General features: G+C 38.3%; 1 protein-coding gene across 3 annotated transcripts in view; it reads left to right on the forward strand.

The window, feature by feature from the left end:
• The first annotated feature begins 2,155 nt into the window (after positions 1-2,155).
• The window catches only part of slc45a4a (solute carrier family 45 member 4a), a 58,905-nt gene continuing 45,495 nt past the window's right edge, over positions 2,156-15,565 (forward strand). Inside the window, exons 1-2 of one of the 3 annotated variants that reach the window (XM_008422143.3) lie at positions 2,156-2,373; positions 4,045-4,128. The gene's annotated coding sequence lies outside the window, so the exon portion shown is untranslated. Of the gene's footprint in view, positions 2,374-2,520; positions 2,615-2,689; positions 2,811-4,044; positions 4,129-15,565 lie in introns of those variants that run through there. The other 2 variants (XM_008422144.3, XM_081612295.1) reach the window with 2 other exon arrangements.

Raw genomic sequence — 15,565 nt, forward strand, 5'->3', positions numbered from 1 at the left:
CCAGCATGCAGCTCGACTTGTTCCTCGGCGCTAGTTGGGGATAGGATGCTTTCTGCGTCTCCTGTTGAGTTTTTAATCACTTTCTCTAATCCATAAATCTTTACTTGGTAAAAGGGAGTTTCAGGTGTAAGCGGTCCCAAAATATACAGATTAGGGAACTAGCTTGGCTCAAAACCTGCTGTTCTGCCAGAGACACTTTTCTTTACGGCATCAAGTCGCAGCTGCTCTTTGTCGTGAATTTGTTGCTTCAATTTACAGAAGCTGACACGTTTCTTTTTTCTTTTTTAACACTGATAAAGATATGTATGGTAAAAGCATTATTTCTCAATGAAAACTGTAAAATTTTATTTCACTACATTTATTCAGTCAAGAATTGTTTTTATATAATTTCATTTTTATTGGTTTATTTTTGATTAATTATTAGAAAAATAAACCAATAACAAAAACAAATGTAAATTAAAAAAAATTATAATTTTTATTCCCCCCTGTTCATATGAATACTGTTAGTTTTCTTTTAGGACATTTCACAACTTTGGTGCATACCGAGAGAGAAGATCTTTGTAGTTGGTTTTTTTTTCAGTCACTTTTATGCAGCTAAAATCAGAACAAAAGTTGTGGATATTATTTGATTTGATTTTGATTAAAGTCTCTATATTGTTTTTAGTGGATTATAATTTTGTTCTTATTTGTTTTATATTTATTTAAGATAAATAAACATATTTATCTTATTTATAAAGATAAATAAATATATTTATGCTTATTTAAAACGATTTATACATATTTAAATAAATAAATAAATAAATATATATATATATATATTTATATATATATATATATATATATATATATATATATATATATATATATATATATATATATATATATATATATGTAATTTTCTTTTTATAAAAGAATATATAAATAAATTATATACAATATTGGTAACTTTTACTCTTAGGGCTCTGATTCCTCTCTAATAGCCTCTTCAGTTCCTCTTGCAGGTTTTCTATATGATTTAGGTATTTGGGCTGGAAAAAACCATTGAAACCAAACAAACCATGGTTGGTTTGTGTCTGTGAACCATCATTATCCTTTTTACAGATCTAATGATGACCCACATTCAGATTTTTACCAGTGCCCGTCAGATTTTTATTTGACATCTCTTGGTATAATAAACAGATCTTTAAAGATCTTGAACTTTAAAAAGATTCTCAGAAGCTTCTGGGGGATAAACAGGCCCACAGCATGACAGATTTGCCACAATGCATGCACTTTTTCACATTTTCATCCTATGTTTGAAGCCGAAACCATGTGGAGTGCTACAAAAAACCTTACCCTTACACTCATCTGACCATAGTTAAACTTCCTGTCAGTTTAGTAAGTTGTATTTTATAGCTGTGGAACCAAAAGGGCTTTTTCCTGGCATGCCAACAAAACACAGTGAGCATGTTTATACCACTCAATGATTGCTATGAAGACTTTTAGTGGCCCCACTCTGCTGCATTTCTCTGTTGAAGGGTTTCTTTTACCTCTCTAAGCATCTACTTCCTGTTTGTGGTGAAAGATAAATACAGGTCCTCATTCAGTGTCAAAAAGCAAAAAGACTTCTGTGGCCTGTCAGACATCATTTTGAGACACAGACAGTTATGAATTAACACTTAGAAGCTCTTAGAAAATCTAATTAACTTAAAATTGTAAAGTATAATTAAGATCAAATTCCCTATGTACTTTAGAGATTGTTGGCGATGTCAAGATATTGTTTGAACATTCAAATTTATGTTTTTATTTTATTCAGTTTGAGATAATGTTGGTGCTTTACCAAGGGCGACACCTTTTCTGCAATAGGAAACTTATTGTACTGCAGCTGAATTGTGTGAACGTGACTGGGTTAATGCAGAAAAATAAACAATGCGTCACCACATCCATAGAAAAACAAATGTCAGGATCATGTATGCTGTAAAATAATTTTTCTCAATGACATTTTCCTTTATAAACAAAATAAAAATGTCAAATCAATTTAAAATGTAGCTTATGTATTGCTTTTCTTCCTTTCTTTCTTTTTTTTTCTAATCATGTATCAAATAATTAAATATCCTGCCACTCAGTTGACAATGCGATACGTCGAAATGACGTCACTCGACGAAGCCCCGCCCCTTATGCAAAACAAGCCGTGTCGTCGACGGAAGCCAGGCGCTGCGTCTCGTCTTCCGACAGATATTCCTTTAAAGGCGCATTTAAAGCCCTGGCTTCAGTCGTAGGAGCAGTGGACAGCCTGTGAAGCAACAACATTCTGCCGCAGAGCCAGAGCAGCGACTGTCCGACCTCCCGGAGGACACAAACACCGAGCCAACTGGCTGTCAACGACCCGGCGAGGTGAGCGCAGTGTCCGGTTAAAAACAGCAACAACAACAACAACAGCAGTGGTGGGGGACGGATTTTGCCGTCTCCCCCGTCCCCCCCCCGTCCCCACCACCACCACCAGCAGCAGCAGCAGCAGCAGCTGCAGTTGGCTCTGAGAGCCAGGATACTCAGCATCTCAGGTTGCTGCTGAAAAGGAGGAGGAGCAGGAGGAAGAAGAAGAGAGGCATTTACATTACTTTACAGGATATATCAGGTTGCATTAATTTCTCCTGAGCTCATTAGGAAATGTGCATTGTTAGAATTTGAGATTAGCAATGATTGTTGTTGCAGTTTGCGCAAATGTTTCGTTCATTTCACTGCAGCTTCTTTTGTTATTAACCAGGAAGACGCGGCTGAACGCACCAGAAGCGGTGTGAAGATTTAGACTCGTGTCTATATTTGCTTTAAAGGTGTGATTTCCCACATGACTAGATGTAATTTTTATCTCTCAAGATCTAACAAGACTGACACTTTTTGGACTCTGTCCTTCAGATTTTAAATTCGGCTCAGCTGTCTTTAATAAGGATCGCTTTCAGTTTGTTTTCCTAGTCATAAGAGGAAACTCCAAACTTTTATTATAAGAACATGCTGCTCACTGGTTTGTGTTGACGTTTTTTCTATTAGATGTATTCCAAAAATGTATGCAAATTGTGTCTTGCAAAAGTATTAGTAACCCTTTCTGTTTGTTGTATTTGTCTCTTTCCAAACACTAGCCTTAACGTATTGTCTTGTGTGATGCACCAAATGCATTATTGTAAAGCTGAAGAAACGTGATAGATATTTTTTCTCCTGGTAGTCTTTTGGTGTGCGTCTCTACCAACGTCTTAAATCTAGTCACCTATTCGTATTTACCAAACAAGTTGAATTGAGAGTCTCTGTAATACACCAATTTTCAAGTCTGGTTGCATATTCTAAGTTTGATTTAGTTCTGGACTTTGTCTAGGGCAGTATAACACTCAGATATGCTTTAATGTAAATCGTTCCATCATGTCTCTGGCTGTGTGTTTGGGGTTGTTGTGCTGTTGGAAAGAAACTCTACTCCACTCTGAACTATTTTCTAACAGGTTTTTTTCCCAGGATCAGCCTGTGTTTAGTTCCATCCACCTTCCCATCAACTCTGAACAGCTTGTCCTGGTGGCATGATGCTGCCAGCACCGTGTTTTACCATAGGGAACCATGTCATACTTGGTCTTCCCTTGAAAACAAAAGCACGGCACGCTTTTCCGAATTTTATTGAGAAAAATGCTTCAAACCCATCCAGGTTTCATTTTCTTTTCCTTGTAAAATTTATGCTCAACTTTCTGTTGTTTTGTCTAAAATGACAACTTAAGATGCTTCGAAAGTTTGTACAGCAAAACCTTTTGCAAGGCGCCTTCTGCATATAAAACTGAATCTGAATCCTGCCGCGAGGAACCGGAGAAGCAAAACACAAATAATTTCTTTTGCATGAGTTTTTTCCACAGGGAGAGAGTGTGTGTGTGTGTGTGTGTGTGTGTGTGTGTGTGTGTGTGTGTGTGTGTGTGTGTGTTTGCTGCTGCTTTGATTTAATGTGCAGTAAAAGCTGAACTAGTGCTGCTCTGTACACACTGTGTGCTGATTTGTTAAGTCTCACCTCTTCGGTGTCTGTTTGTGTTCTTGGTTCAGGCTCGACTGCCCGGCTTCACATTAACAGCCAGGACCAAAGGAACAACATCTCGGGGACATTTATGAAGCTTTCGATGCCTTTTGGTGAGTCTCTTCTGGATGATCTACTTCTGTGATTCACAAGTCAGTTTTGTAAACCAGACCAACAGTGCAATAAGTGCTTCCTTGTATTGGGTCATAACCTTTGGTTTTTGGAGTCACCTGACTGGTTTTGCAGAAACAAACAAAAAAACATGCTACCTCTGAGGAAACTCCTTCCTTCTAAATCTGTCAGGCTCTTCGTTTCATTTTGTTTGCGTTGCAGTTTAGGTTTTGCTTTGTGTGTGTGTGTGGGGGGGTGTGTGCGTGTGTGTGTGTGTTGGTGAGCAGCCGGCTTATGCTGAAGTGAAAGCAGTCCACTTCCTCTTGATGAAGTCTTTGCTGACTGCTGACGGCTGCTGTGTCAGCATCAGGTTATTACCAACTCATAAGATGCACGCAGACGCATATAGTCACAAGCTGAGAATGTCACATGAGCACACAATACGTGTGTATGTAATGTGGACACACACACACACACTGACCTTTATAAGTCAGACAAATCAATATTTGACAATGAAGATGCAGGACCAGGGTATATTTGCATAAATAAAGCCAGACTTATAAACTAGTTGGCTTCTTTTCATCTCATGCCATAATATCCAGACTTATGAATCTCTAATTTACTTGTTATTTCAGATCCACTCAACAGGCGAACCCAGATATTTCAGAAGAGAAACACAAGGCTTTGCGGTGTGTTTTTGAGTTTACAAAGACCTGTTCAAAATATATTATTCATACTGAAGTGTCTGCAGTCGGGGTCATTGCACTTGCTGTGACTCTAGATCTCTTTCAGCATCACATGAAAAGTTTTTGGGTCAGCTTAGTCAGCTGTCATGTTCCTCAAAAACTGACATGTGCTGTAATGGGAAAATTTTTATCTGGTGAAGAAGTTTTATTTGGTAATGCTCCACGTACAGCATTATCTGTGCTTACATATTTGTTGTTGTGGTTCCAAACAATTCGACTACATTAAATCTAAAGTTAAAGGGTTATATTAATAAACATTGGTTTTGAGAAATTTTGAGAAAATTCTAAAACTGTTTTTTTTTTTTTTGTTTTACATGAAATAAAGATAATTGGTTTTTGACTTAGGCATTAAATAAAAGCTATTTCTTACTGAGAGTAAATCTCAAAATATCACCACTAATTTTCTAAAAAGTACATAAAACCGTTCTTTTTCCCTCCCGCAAAAAAACAAAATGCTCTTTAAGATGAACTACCATTGCATTGACTCAAATGTTGCTCTGACTTGTTGGGCCTGACATTCTCACAGTCTGACCTCGAGTAAAAATCACTGACTTAGACAACCACCAGTCTAAGGTTCAGGAAGATAAAGGTGCATTCAAAACTATTTGGAAATGACCAGATCTCCTCTCTAGTTTTAAAACGGGACTCAAAACGAGCATTAGAGTTACAGTAGTTTAACAAGATTTCGTTTTATTGGGTCGTCAGCTCTGGTGCCCAGCCTACAATCAGCTGCTTTACAGATGTGGCTGCAGTTTTAAAATGGCTATGCATAAATAAAAGCGATGGGTGTTTTTGCTACCAGTGGGTTTCATCACTGCGCTGGAGTAAACATCGAAAATACTGCAGATTGTGGTAATGGCATATAGTCAAGATTTTCTTGCATCAATAACTTCTTGCTAAACAGGTGAAGTAAAACGAATACAGGAAGTCGTGATTAAAATCAAATGCGGTTCTTTCATATGACCCCCGTTCAGATGTAATTTGAGGTTTTAGTCTTCGCTTCCTTTTTTCGAGCCATTTTATTGTTGTCTTTCTCTGTCCAACGCACTCGGACACGGGATCGGTTTTGTTCTGTTTTTTGCTTTTAATCCGGAGCTCTGATCCTTTGTGTACGTAACCCCAATCCCGTCTCCTGTGTGGTTCTGGAGCTCGGGTCTGAAGAAACGGGAGGAGGAGAAATGAGTCATCACATTATGAGCCAGTGGTTGTTTCTTCTCACTTACAGCAGGCCCATCTGTAACCTCCTTATCTCACTAGATCTGTTGCACACACACACACACACACACACACACAAAGTAGTTATAAAGATGTCTCACTTGGTTGACTTCCCTTTCTCTCTGCAGTTCGAGTTAATTTTCTGTCTTTTCTTGATCTCTTCGTGACTCTTTTCCTTATTTATCTTCTGTTCTCATTCATCAAGCATCTAAACAGCTTTTTCTAATGCTTTGTTTTGTTCCAGGTCTTTTAACCTCGTCACTTACAGTCATATTCCTGCTACATTTCTGCTATCAAAGTGACACAGTTTAGTTTTTCGTCTTTAATGATTGTTGTTGAATCAGTTACTTCAGGTATCTCAGCAGTTTTGATCTTATGATTTCAGACTTTTTGAGGAGACTAGGTCGTCTCGTTGTTTGACACTTTGAATTGGATTTAAAGTTCTCTTTTTGATTCAAGTGCTCAGTTTTAATGTACATAAATGGAGGCATACAGTGTATTAAAGGTGCAGTACGTGTTGCACTTAAAGCACAGATGTTGTTCTGTCGTTTATAAAATCAAATGCAAGTAGGAATATTTACCACCAAGGCCAAAAATCTCAACAAACAACAAATAAAAACAATCAAATGTGCTGAATATTGAAAAATTAGACAAAAGGTCAGATGTGAACCCCAAAGTTTTGCTGAAAAACACCAGACACCACATGATCATGGCGTTCCCACTGTGCCAAAACATTGTAAACTTTGCATGCATTTCTTTTCTTTTTTTTTCTTTTCGAAATTTGGATTTACAAAACTTGCATTACTGTGAGAGCTGGAGAAAATTCAGGCAAGAAGAATGGATTTAGCATTTGGATAGTTTGTGAAAACCTTAAGCCGCAGTCTCAATGTGTTTACTTGCGAAGCTAAAATAACGTTTTACATTCACGTGAATTCAGAGCATAAGATCAGAGGTTAACATGTCTCAATATGGTAGGATTTGCCTGGAATTTGCATCTATTAGCTGAAGCCATTTTTTGCAGAGAGAATTAAATAATGTCATTGTTCGACGGCATCAGACTTTTAAAAAGTTTTAGTTTTTCCAGAATTGGTGAAAACTCAACTGGCAACTCCTAGAATGACAAAACTGAACAATTAAAGGGCGGCAGAAATGATGAAAGTCGAAGACGCTTTTATTATTTGTCCATTTTCCTCCATTGCCAAAGGCTAAGCAGGGACAAACAAGATAAAAAGCTTATGCAAATTTGTCCTGACTGCTTTTTGTTCGGCTCTGCAGCCACAGGTATAAACATATTGCTGTGTCTGCGTTTATTATCAAATCTAAAACTTTCGTCAAAGTCATTTTGTCTCCGTCCTATTGGGTCGTTTCCAATATCATTTTCAGTGACTCATCCTCAAAAGATGTTCATCCAATAACTAAGTGAAGCCCACTTCCTGATGAAATGGCTACAAAGAAACCTGTCTGGATGCCAGCAATGTCTGGCATCGTGTGTGTGTGTGTGATGCGTCGTGGCTCACTTTAGTTCATTTAGGGTGAAGCACACACACACCACACCCTCCGCTTACACTTATCTTTCCAGTGTTTGCCATCACAGTTAAAGTTTACCTTTTCAACAGTTGCCATATGTTCTGTGAGATATGGAGACATTTGTCCCCCGCATGTTCAAGTCAGTTGTTTGCTGTTCAACCTTTGAGAATGTGGATGTTTTTTGTTCACTTTTGCACATTTTTGACACAAGTACACAAATCCGTCACCTAAAAAATGGGCGTCACCTAGAATGTTTTCATATTCTGTAAAACAACACACATTTGGACAACGTTTGATTTGGATTGTTAACAGTTACAAAAACAAGGAGAGCACGTTTCCAATTTTGAGAACATGAGAGTTTTCACTTAAAACCAAACAGTGCGCTGATTGTTTGCGTTCTGCATGTGAACAGAGTTTCTACAGACGACACCGTCTGAATGGACCCGCTCTCTGTGAAAGGGGGAGAGAGAGGGCTGCTCTGTTGTCTTGGGGGGGAGGGAAAAAAAAAACGAGGGGAGAAGATACCCGGGCCGAGTGCCAGTAATGTCATTAACACTGTAATGAGACGCTCGGAGTGATAGCCCCTCTCTCGCTCGGTTTTCTCTCAGGAGTTTTCTTTAACAGAGCATTCTTTCTTATACTTCCCCAAATTAAATTTGATCCATGTCAGTGATGGAGTTTATATCCGCACAAAATCGTGTTGGATGAACGCGAACTGGGAAGCAATAAAACGCAACTTCGTAGCTTGTTCTATAAAATTTTGCAGTCATTTATAATAAAATGTATTTATTATTGAGTGCTGAAACAAACTGAAATGACTTGCTAAATATGTAATTTCTGATTAAATATACAGCCAAACTCTATAAAAATGACAATAACATTGTTTCCTTACTGCCTGACATTAAATCAGACCACGGTAAACTTTCTCCTGTTTTATGTCAGGAATTAAATAAATATTTTCATTTGCTAAATGTCAGATAAATTATGCTAAGATTACTAGGGCTTTAAGCAATTTAGAAATGCTTAAAGGCTTATAATATCTGATTTACAATATTTGATTTAAATTGAGACTCACCTGTGGTTGTATTTAAAAGCAGCACTTTGAAAATGATGCTTCCTTGTATAACATCATGGGAAAATTATAAAAAATAAATGAAATTTATGTTTTTAATGTTCAGTGCTTAAGTAGATGGACAATTATGGTGTGAAATGCTGATATCTCCTGCAGCGCAAAGGAAAATATGCTGCAAAGATGCTGCGAGAAGCTGGTCAGAGTGTCATCATCCACTGTAACAAGGCCAATCAGTGAGGAAGAAGCAATGTCTCCATAATTTACAAAAAATCAGATTACAGTTTGCAAATGCTATGGAGAATTTTTTTTGAGAAGAGCTGAAAGTGTGTGTGAGGGCGAGAGAAACCGGACTCGTTTACTCTGGTTCTGTTTGGAGGAATTAGATAAAAATCCCAGAAAACTACAAAGACTTTAATTCAACTCATATGTACCAAACACTGAGAAAAAGTATGCAGATGTCTGAATTTAGGGGAAGTTTCAAAACGTTTCTCTCTCCTTTTATTCTGACATTTAGAAAATTGAAACAGTTCGGGTTGTCCTAACTGCTTAGGAGGACCCAAACTATTTTGGTCTGACATTAAATCAGACTACAATAGATTAGTCAGTGAGATAATAAAAAAAATACAAGTAATGTAGTAAACAAAATATTGAGATTTATTTTGAGCATGCTGCCTATCTCACAGTTGGCACAAATCATATTTTCAAATCTGTTGATGAGGTAATATTTGCATACAAACAAGCAATAAAAATATTTTATTCTTGGCTGCTGTTTAGGGGAATGTAACAACAGAAAATCAAAATGGTAAAAAACAATAACACCTGCAAGAATCTGTTCATATACGTCTGTACTGGTAAAATAACAACCTTTGTTGCCTTTACTAGCTTGTGTTTCGTCGTCAGTTTGCTGTTCATTTGTGTAAATGTGTGCAGGTCAGTGAGTTTGATATTGTTGATTTCATTTGCCGTTTCTTTTTCTTTTTTTTTTTTGTCTGCATCAAGCGAGCCTGCAGGAATGAGTAAGACTGCAGATCTGTGCGCTGTTCAGTGGAATATTCCACCAGATGAGTGGGCAGGGTCTGAAACTTGCCACCTTTGGTTTAGCGCCACTCAGAAGAACAGGTCTCCGCACGCCGTTATGTCTCCGCTTTTCTCTGTGTCAAAAGTAGCTGGTGTGAAATAATGCCGATCATGAGAGGGAAAACCTGTTGTGCTTATCTCCTATCAGTCTGCAGGCTTTTGGGTGGAGCTGAAGATTGTTTTTTTTTTTTTTTTTTTTTTTTTAGTGACTCTGAGGCATGTTTTTCTTTAAAAGACACGGCGAGTGTGGTAGACAGAGGCTGTCTCTCAAAAAGATGAAACGGCAACAAAAAAAAAAAGCTAGAGTCGATCTGCTTTATATTGCATGTTTGTCGTTTAATTTAATGTCCTGTTTGACTCCCTTGAGGCTGAAAGCTTCAGGCTGGAGGGGAAGGGCATCCACACACACACACACACACACACACACACAGGCAGCCCCTGCTTCCACCCCCTGGGTCAGAAAGACAGGATGCAGGTGGAGGTTGCAGTCTTGCATCGTAGGGTGAAAGGTCTTGAAGTCAGAAAGGGGCACGGCTGATTCTGAGCCGAGGCTCGACACTGGAGGAGGAGCAGAAGTAGGCCAAGGCTCATTTGACCCCCCGCTCTTTAAAACATCCAGACCTGCTGGAGTTACGGCGACTTTTACACAAAGGTGGGGGTCATCTGTTCGCGTTCAGCTTGTGAAGTGAAGGTTTTTGGGTCAGTGGATTACATTAAAAAAAAAACAGCGCTAAATTCATGAGATACTCGACGTTGACATTTAGAGTCTAGACGGATAAACAGGCCCCCTAGATTAAAATAACAGTTTGTGTGTGAGGTCGGTCAGTGTCCTCAAACTGTCTGATGGTGTATAAGAAATAAATAAACATCAGAATATAATGTGTTTGCTGTTTCAAACACTCATCAGTGTGTGAAACACATCCTGTCTGTCATCTGAAACCTGGAGGAGCTCATGGAAATGTTGGAGAGAAGTTGTGACATGCATAACAAAATGTATGTGGGTTAGCATGCTCGCTCTCAGTGGTGCTAACTAATCTGGCTCTGGACTGATTACATAGGTATGTAGGCCAACCAGGGTGCTAACTAGCCTGCTTAATAACCAGCAGGGCTGAAAATATTAACTGCTCCTGTTGTTCTCTGCTCATGTTGGGCTAACTTTTCCTGTATATTTTAAAGTATCAAGTAGCTTTTATGAGGTAGGAAGTGCACAAGATAATGCTGTTTCCTTTCTAGTTTAGATATAGATCAAAATTTAATCTGTATGAATGTGCATAAAGTTTCTCCCTTTTATTTTGTGAAATGAGACAAGAGATGACCAGCGAGTGACTACAGATTTCTTCCCATGTTTTTGACCCTGAAAATTTCCAGACATTATACGGTGTCACTACAAATGTCACAACGAATGATCCTCTGTTTATATTAATGTAGATTTTTGCTTTCTCCATCTTGGCACTAACAAGAAAAGCTAATATATACAGTCTACCGTAGCAGTTCTCAACGTGGGCGGTACCGCCCCCCAGGGGGCGTTCAGAGGACGGCAGGGGGCGCTGGCGGACATTTTTACAAAAGGGGGGCGCTGGGATGCCTTTGGGGGGCGTTTAGTCGAAGGTAAACTTAACACCTTCAATGCACAACAATGCCAGTTTAGACTTTGAGCAACTTGGTAAAACTGTATTGTGTAACATTAAACCATGCTTGGCTGCGACTGTATCGATATTGATGGCAGCTCTTCTTCTATTCAGTGTTTGTTACCTTCTGTTAGCTTCTTGGCGCAGCTCCGTTCTCCTGCTACTGGTAGCTAAAATTACGATACCCTCACTGTGTATCCCTCTGAAAAATGAACCCATTTAAATAAAGAAATCCCTCCATGGGTGATACCACCAATAGAGAGTGTTCATTTTATAGCGTTAACACGGTGCTGTAAGTGGTCCGGTATGAAACGGTGGTGATGGAACAATACAGCACTTTTACTTTTCAATAATCAGAATGCAGAAATTGTTTCCATTGTTTTAAAAGGTTTATGTCAGTCTGCCTATTCCCCATCGATATGCTTCCCGACCGCCCTGCACCTTAGGAGCTTAAAAAAAAAAAACCCAGGCGCACATTGCGCAAAACTCTGAAACAGGAGAAGCGGGACATAAAACGGAGCGACAAACTAGATGTGAATTATGGCATAAAAACAGAGAATCCGACGCTGAACAGTGAAAAATCAACACATGATGTGAAACACATGATGATTAGGCGGCGCAGCAGGTGATGAGTGAAGATTACTGATGGTCAATAAACGATCAAATAAATCTAGCAACAGGAAAGAAACTAAAGTGGACATGGCAATAAACCAAGAGAGGATGATATTAATCAAAGGAAACTAAATGGAAACGAATGAAGAACAAAATGCAAGAATAAACTAAGAAACTAAAGTAAATACAGAGGAATAAACTGCAGTTTGGTATGGCAAGACCTTTCGAGCAATAAATAATACAGAGGACTGTATGGCAAGAATAAACACACTATTTCCAGATAAAAGGCAAAATAATATTGTTGAAGTGCCATGGGTTTGTTGAGACCACATCTAATACTGAGAATAAATATATCTTACAAACCATAACAGTAAAGAACTGATCACTTATTTATGTTTTTAATTAGATTTGATATATTTATTTCTTCAATATTATTTTTCATGTCAGTGTTAATGTCATGAGGCTGATGACTCCATGACACTGTCAATTTGACTCATTAGGATTTTATTAAGAACCAGATTTGTTCTTTGTAATTTCTGTCCAGTAAAACTATTAATCTATAAATCAATAGATTATATAAAGATATAATCCATGTTTCTGTCTCATGTTTGTATGGCATTAAAAGGATCTGGAACTTTTGTTTTCCCACTGAAAGCTCTGGTTTGCCCAATAAATACGATGTGGGTGAAATTTTATGGATGATACTCTGATGTCCCATTCTCCTGAAGGCAGCACAGAGCTGCACCACCAGATACTGACAAACACTGAAGAGAAGAAGAATTACGATTAATGTAGTTACAGTTCTATCCATGTTTTAATGTTGCAGGGCTCAGTCGTTTGCAAATAGTTCAAAGTTTAAACTGGCATGTTGTGCATCTTTTATCTGGTCATTTTGTGCAAGATTTAACAACTTTAAAATGGCACAAAATAAGAATATTTTTCCACTCTGATTGGCTGCAGTTAGGCCTACCAATTTTACCTTGAATGTCCATTGCATTTTTCATAGACACCTGTGAAAATAATTTCTATTTCCATGGCTATTTGTTCTCTGGGAAATTATTTTTGATGATAAATACAGAAACAAGCATAAAAATCAAAACATCTACAATAGTGATCGTAATATTAATGAGAAAATAATAGTCAGTGCAAAGTAGCCTGCAAATTCTTTGGTGGGGGGCGGTGAGGAACCTGGATGAAGGCTAGGGGGGCGCTGGCCCAAAAAAGGTTAGGTTGAGAAACACTGGTCTACCGCTTTTGGGGGTTTATAGCCAATCAGGAGCAAGGAAAATTAGTGGTGGTCCTGAATTGGCTGGTTTGAAAAACACCAGCCAATAATGCGTCAAATAGTATTGCACTGACGTATTTCAGCTTCCCAAGTTGCATTTTTAAAAAATTGTTGTTTATGCTCCATGCAAACAAAGATTTTCCATAAATAATTTGAAGTAATTGAAGTCCGCCTACACTGAACTGTGAATATGCTGGACGCCAGTGTATAATTGCCACTTTTCTTGTTTGAATAAACTAAAATTAGGTCATGACTCATGTTATAACTTTTTTGTGTGAGTTGGCACAGTGAAATGTATTATTTTTACTGAAAGTCATCATGCCATACGAATCTCTGGCTGATTTCTTAGGTAGCCATTGCTATTTTTTTATTCTTTAGCCTGCTGGGATCTAAACGAACAGAAAAGTTAAACCACGTGTTGTGTTTCTCACAACAAAGTGGCTAAAACCACTGTGAGCCAAACAAAGAAATGCAGTAGTTGCTTCATTTTACTATTTAATGAGAGTTAGTGGTGAGTCTTAACTCAAAGTTTGACAAATGTTGGATCAGTTCTGCTTATTTTGCAGAAGACTGATTCCTCAGCCTGTCATAAAGAGGTCTGAAAATTGAAATTTGACAGCAGCTTGGCTCTGCAGACCAGTTTGTGAGGCTGTTCATGCGACGACAAAAACGTTTTACTGTTTCTGTGTGTCCACATTACGTCATATTCATAAAAGCTGGTGTAGCGATTCTAGCCCTGCGTTATTAGGAGGCGATTTGTGATTGATGGTGCTGCTGCTGCTGCTGCACGTTGATGCACATGTGCCCCCTCCCCTCCTTCTTGTGCAGTTCTGCACTGCAGCAGTTCGGCACTTTCTGCAACACATCCAGTCTGTTGTTCAACTCTTCCGATGTCCATCTCTCTCCCTCTCTTATCCCTGCCATCTGCTTCCCAAAGCTGGGAGTGGGGTTACTTTCCTGTGGATGTCATCACCTGCAGCGTTCAGATTATCTTAAACTTCCCTCCGTGTAGCACTGAGCTACGCGTGCTTCATGATGAATGCATCCTAAAGCGATGCTTTGAACAAAGAGACCCTCGTAAACATTGTTGTAGCGACATGTGAACCTGATCCCGAGGTAATCTATCTGCCGCTCCATTTGGGTCAGGGCTGTGCCGTTTGTGGCGCGCTCACGTGCCTCAACACCAAAATTCATGTCACCTACAAATAGAGACGGTTTCGAGCGAGTCGGGTGGCAGAGTTCCTAGAAACACGCTTCACTGATTCAGACACACAAAGGTTGGAGGGGCAGAAAACCAGGCAGTCTTCAAACCCTGCGACGTTTTCCACGTCCTGTCATGCTATAACCAAAAATGTAAATATGTTTTACTGTAATTGTTATGCAAAATGCAAAAACTTTTTTCTAAAGTTGGAGCTCTTCCTTAGCTTTATACCTGGCATGCCTGCTGTGTTCCTCGGTCTTCTTATTGTGAATTTACAAAAAGAAAGACTTGAAAACAGAACATATTTCACTTGGTGAATTCAGTTACTGAGAGTTTCAATAATATTCAAATGAATAAAATATGAGTGTGTTTTGCTAAGCGGTAACTTGTCTTTAGAAATAATCTTTTGTAATTTAATGTTTGTTTCTCTGGATGGATTGAGTTCTCTGTTTTTCTGCTTCCTGTCTTGCTTGGTTGCATTTTAAATCAATCCAACGCTCCTCTTTAGCAACTCAGTTTTTTTTGACAGAGTTGTCGAAAACAACTTTACATTTTCCAGTGTAAATGTATGCAAGCGGAGCCTGTCCTGTATTTTTTATTTATTTATTTTTTTAGCTTTGATACCCTGCAGACCCTCAAAATAAATCAATCAGGAAAAGATGAATTGGGGACCATTTCATATTTGGTGATTCTTAAAAGCAGATAAAGATTCATAGTTTGCTGAATAATAAGCATGAAATTTGTTTAAAAATATATCAGGATGTCATTTCCACAGTCTGTTAGACCATTAGCACTTAATGTGTTATTGTAACATGTCAAACCAGTTATGTTGTTTTCTTTTCTTTGTGGTAGCAGTGCTCCTTGGCAATAACTCTTATACCACTTTAAAGCCTTTTTATTTTCTCTTAAATTGTGCAACACCTAAAAGAAAATGGTTATATGGGTTAATTAGCAAAGTGGAGGATGGTGGTTACACCCATTTAAAAAGTTCATTTTTCTATTGAGTCTCGTTTGTTGTATGTTGGGTTGCCTGGTTGAAGTTTAAGAAACCAAACAAGTTGGAAATGTAACAATTT

Source organism: Poecilia reticulata, chromosome 11 (assembly GCF_904066995.2).
Source record: "Poecilia reticulata chromosome 11, P_reticulata-male-v2, whole genome shotgun sequence".
Taxonomy (NCBI): domain Eukaryota; kingdom Metazoa; phylum Chordata; class Actinopteri; order Cyprinodontiformes; family Poeciliidae; genus Poecilia; species Poecilia reticulata.